At 35.6% G+C, this 5,852-nt stretch overlaps 1 pseudogene; it reads left to right on the forward strand.

Moving 5' to 3' along the window:
* Positions 1 to 4,153: 4,153 nt before the first annotated feature.
* Positions 4,154 to 5,852, forward strand: LOC125420920 (acetyl-coenzyme A carboxylase carboxyl transferase subunit beta, chloroplastic-like; annotated as a pseudogene).

The raw sequence follows: 5,852 nt of genomic DNA on the forward strand, positions 1-5,852 counted from the left end.
GAAGTATACCATTAAAATATACTCTTTGTTAGATCAAGATGATTAAGCAAATGCCCATGACGCGATGCCAAAGCACTCATACAAGGCTACCCAACGCAGCTTCAAGGCACCATTATGGCCACAAAGCTTCTCCACGATCAAGCTTCAACACATAGAGTACAATACATGCTAGGAAGCCACCACCGGGAGAGGTGTGCCCTGACCATGCCCACAACATATTCAAGTCAGCAACCTTGCGATATGCAAGTCAGTATTTGGGTACTGCTAGTGGATTTATTATATTAAGAATGTATTTGCCTATTATTTGTACTCCGTCTTCATTTTGGATTGGCATTGATTATATTTGGCTAGATTTCTTATACAGGGGATGATGTAAACTTTGCTTAGATTACATTTGTAAAGGTTGGATGATTGTTAATGAAGTTTTCTTTCAACTATTTGTATGGAATTAAGTGTTGAGAAAGATTGATTTGTAATTTGGTAACTAGGATCACAACCTCAGAGCCAATTGAGATGAGGAATCGAGTTAAAGCTTGCTCGTTTTCAAAATCCAAGTCAACTGGGTTTCAAGAAGTTTAATGTTGGCTTTTAATTATAAATTACAGGTGCTTGGATTAAGGGCTTGGATTTCATCTTGAACATTTAACCAGAATCGGCTTTATTCGATGAGCGAGTTTCCTCTTAACGAAGCAATTAGAAATTGGTCATTGAACTTCCATTTAGGCTTTGATGCGTCATCCCATTTGACATATGATATGACAATGTATCTCTTAAACGTCCATTTAAAATGAAACCCAAGACAGTTGCCAAGTAAGCTCCTTGTACGAACCAAGTCATCGTTGCCTTTATTTCCATCAGTCTACCTTTTTTGACACATTTTGGAACCTACACATGCTTTTTTAACTTGGAAAAGTTACTTTAATGTTTTATCTTTACGAGAACCATGGAAGGATAAGAAATAAAATGATTTAAAAATGTTACATTATATGTGAAAAAGTAGGAAAGGAGGGAAAATGAGCCATTTGAAACCTCAAAAAGTGAAAAATTCACTTAGAAACCCATAATTTTTAAGTAGGATTGGCCGTTTTGGGCTTGTGACCATTCGATTCGATCGTCTCTTCAGGAGACAAAAGCCAAAGTGATAGAATATGAGACATGAGAAACACAATGAATGGGAAGGGCGATAAAAGAATGGCTAAAATGCTTGGAAAACTTTGAAAGGGCATAACTTTTGATCCGATTGTAGGATCTGGGCGCATAATATATCAAAAGAAAGGTAATTTGGAAGGGAATGCGGTGGAAGGATGTCTTATCTTTATGAGAACCATGGAAGGATAAGAAATAAAACGATTTTAAAATGTTACATTGCACATGAAAGAGTAGGAAAGGGGGAAAACAAGCCATTTGCAACCTCAAAAAGCTAAAAATTCACTTAGAAAGGCATAACTTTAGGTGGGAGTTGTCGTTTTAGGCTTGTGACCATTTGATTCGACCGTCTCTTCGAGAGATAAAAGCCAAAATGATGGAATGCGAGAAATGAGAAACACAAGGAATGGGATGGGCGAGAAAAGAATGCGTCAAACGATTGGAAAATTTCAAAAGGGCATAACTTTTTATCCAACATTGGATCTGGGTGCATAATATATCAAAAGAAAGGTAATTACAAGGAGAATGCGGTGGCAGGGTTTAGGGTTTGGGTTTGAGGGTTCAGGCATTCAGGGTTCTAAAACCCTAAACTAACTTTGAAGAACTTGAATTGCCAAGTTCAATGATTTCTCTTTTGAAGGAATTTGGAGATGTTTTCCCAAATGAAATTCCAATTGGACTACCACCTATTCGAGGGATAGAACATCAAATTGACTTTGTTCCAGGGGCTGTCATACCAAATAGACCAGCTTATAGGAGCAATCCCGAAGAAACAAAGGAGCTGCAAAAACAGGTAAGTGATTTACTTGACAAAGGTTATATTCGTGAGAGTTTAAGTCCATGTTCCGTACCTGTTTTGTTAGTGCCAAAAAAAGATGGTACATGGAGTATGTGTGTTGATTGTAGGGCTATAAATAACATTACCATCAAATATAGACATCCCATTCCTAGATTAGATGATATGCTTGATGAGTTGCATGAAATGCCAAAAACTATTGTATCGGATAGGGATGCTAAGTTCTTAAGCTATTTTTGGAAAACTTTGTGGGCTAAGTTAGGTACTAAGCTTTTATTTTCAACCACTTGTAATCCACAAACTGATGGACAAACTGAAGTAGTAAATAGGACATTGTCTGCATTGTTGAGAACATTAATTAGTAGAAATTTAAGAACTTGGGAAGAATGTTTGCCACATGTTGAATTTGCGTATAATAGGTCTTTACATTTAGCAACTAAATTTACTCCATTTGAAATTGTTTATGGTTTTAATCCTTTGACTCCAATAGACTTAACACCTTTACCTTTAAGTGAGCGTGCTAATCTAGATGGAAAACAAAAAGCTGATTTTGTAAAGCAGATTCATGAGAAGACACGGGCAAACATTGAGAGGAGGACCGAGCAATATGTAAAGGTGGCTAATCAAGGCCGAAAATCAATGGTGTTTGACCCTGGAGATTGGGTGTGGTTGCATTTAAGGAAAGAAAGGTTTCCTGAATAAAGGAAATCCAAACTCATGCCGAGGGGCGATGGACCTTTTCAAGTTTTGGAGAGGATAAACGACAATGCCTACAAACTTGATTTACCGGGTGAGTATAGTGTTAGTGCTACATTTAATATTGCTGATTTATCTCCTTTTGCTGTAGGTGATGACTTTGATTTGAGGACAAATCCTTTTCAAGAGGAGGGGAATGATGCGAATCCTCCTGAACCCGTACAACCGACAACCCGCTGGGGTGCCGATCCGTTACTGATGAAGGTGGGACCAATCACTAGAGCACAAACCAAGAGGTTCAAGGATAACCTTGATGTGATTATTCAAAGGATAAATCATAATCAAGAAGGAATGATCATGACCAAAGAACCAAGACCTGTTTTGCTGATACAAGCGCTGTAGACTGGTACGGACCCGGGTGACGGTTTTGGTACATTTTTGGAGTCCGGGAAGCATGAAATGGATCCAATGCTTTATGGGTTCAATACATATGCCTAATAGGTCATGGAATCAAGTTAAAGCAGCCTCAAATGCAATCAAAAAAGGCATGTACGGACAGCATCACCAATTTGGCCGAATTTGCTGTATTGCTTGCTGGCTTTACTGTATTTTACTGTATTAGCCTTTTCTTATTTTTCCAAGCATGGGCAACGTGTGGGATTTCATATTAAGCTTATTTGGCATCCTAAAAAGCATCTAGAAGCTGATTTGGAGCTCAAAGAGGTCAAAGATTGATCAAAGTCAACTTGATCAAAAGGCTAGCATTTTTAGTTTCCTAATTTGTTTTAGGAAACTACCATTACTTTTTGGCTTTTATTTATTTATTTTCTGGACAAATAACTTTAGGAAGGTTTTTATTTTATTCTTTCCATTGTAAATTAATTAATTCCTAATTCAATATAAAGGAATTAATTAATCAAACTTAGATTAGGAAAGGAAGTATAGTTTCGGCCAACTAGGTTTCTTTATGTGTGGTGGCCGGTTTTCTTTATGTTCTAGGGTTTTATTTCGTGGCTTTGTAGCCTATTTAAAGGCTTAGTTATCAATAAGAAAACAACTTTGATTTGATTGAGAAAATACTTGTGAGATTAATTATCTCTTTGTTCTTTGAGAACACCTAAAACGCCATTAGAGAATTGGTTGTTTTAGCTTGACTTATCAATAGGTTTTGCATCCCCTATTGTGACGTCTACATTATACCAAGGTTTCTAACCACAGGTTGGTTAGGGGTTGAGGTCCATTCCATTAGAACTTGAACTTAATTAATATCCGGGCTAAGATAATACGGGTTTAGGAGCAGGTCGTCCTAGGTTCGTATTAACTTTAGGCTTTGTTGATTTACTAGGCGATGATTTTATTGAAAAGGATTGAAGCCGCGGTATTTATTTCATGCAAGATTGGGTCTCTCTACCAGGTGTTATCTGATTCTAAATTCTAATCAGAATATTCAAATGATTTTTATCAAATGACTATTCATTTATTGTATTTTCATGTAAATAAGGGCAAGAAAGCTTTATGGAAAAATTTCAGTTCTTTTCGATGTTGTTTAGGAGGGGGTTAGAATACAGGTGTGGGTTAAGTAAATCAGTGGCTAGTTTTGGTGGTCCTATTGAAAATGAAAATACCAGTGTAAATAAAGATCCGATTATAAATCATATGAATAAAAAAAATCCCTAATGGGATTGAGAGTAACAATTATAGTTATAGTAATGTTGATCATTTAGATGGCATTAGGAGGTACATTTGAAATTTCATATCTAATCAAACTTTTTTCTTTAGGGATAGTAATAGGGACCCTTACTCCATATATTTTGATATTGAAAATCAAATTTTTGAGACTGACACCGATCGTTCTTTTCTAAGTGCACTGAAAAGTTCCTTTTATAGTTATCAGAATTCTAGTTATCCGAATAATGTATCTAAGAGTGACAATCCTCATTATTATCGTTACATGCATGATACTAAATATAGTTGGAATAATCACATTATTAGTTGCATGGACAGTAATCTTCATTCTCAAATCAGTACTGATAATTATATTTTAAGTGGTGGTGTCAATTCCAATGACAGTTACATTTATAGTTACATTCGTGGTGAAAGAGATAAGAGTAGTAAAAGCGAGAGTTCCAGTATACGAACCAGTACGGATGATAGTGTAAAAACTCTAAGAAAAAGAGAGTTCAAGAGAGCTCTAACTAAAATAAGAAAAAAAAAAAAAAGGGATTTAGAAAGAGCTCTAACTCAACTAAAAGAACACAAATTAAAATTAAATAAAATTTTAAAAGAAAACAACTTAAAGAAACCTCTAGCTAAAATAAGAGAAAGAAAAAATGATTTATCATTTTCTCTAAATCAAATACAAATAAGTGACAGAAAAAGTGATTTAGAGATACCTAAAAAATACAAATATTTGTGGGTGCATTGCGAAAATTGTTATGGATTAAATTGTAAGAAATTTTTTAAATTTCAAATGAATATTTGTGAACATTATGGACGTCATTTGTAAACAACTAGTTTAGATAGAATCGAAAGTTCGGTTGATCCAGGTAATTAGGAGCCTCTGGATGAAGACATGGACTCTAGGGATCCCAGAAAATTTCATTCGCGGGAGGAACCTTATAAAGATCGTATTGATTTTAATCAAAGAATGATAGGATTAACTGATGCTGTTCAAACAGGCATAGGTCGACGAAATGGTATTCCTATAGCAATCGAGGTTATGGATTTTCAGTTTATGGGGGGTAGTATGGGATTGGTAGTGGGTGAGAAAATCACACGTTTGATTGAACATGCTACCAATAAATTTTTACCTCTTATTCTATTATGTGCTTCTAGAGGAGCACGTATGCAAGAAGGAAGTTTGAGCGTGATGCAAATGGCTAAAATATCTTATGCTTTATATTATTATCAATCAAATAATAAGTTATTCTATGTATCAATCCTTTCATCTCCTACAACGGGTGGGGTGACATCTAGTTTTGGTATGTTGGGAGATATCATTATTGCCGAACCAAATGCCTACGTTGCATTTGCGGGTAAAAGAGTAATTGAACAAACATTGAATAAGACAGCACTCGAGGACGCATAAGCAGCTGCATATTTATTCCATAAGGGCTTATTCGATCCAATCGTACCACATAATTGTTTAAAAGGCATTATGAGTGAGTTATTTCAGCTCCATGCTTTCTTTCTTTTGAATCGAAAAGTGAAATAA

Source organism: Ziziphus jujuba, chromosome 1, assembly GCF_031755915.1.
Source record: "Ziziphus jujuba cultivar Dongzao chromosome 1, ASM3175591v1".
Taxonomy (NCBI): Eukaryota; Viridiplantae; Streptophyta; class Magnoliopsida; order Rosales; family Rhamnaceae; genus Ziziphus; species Ziziphus jujuba.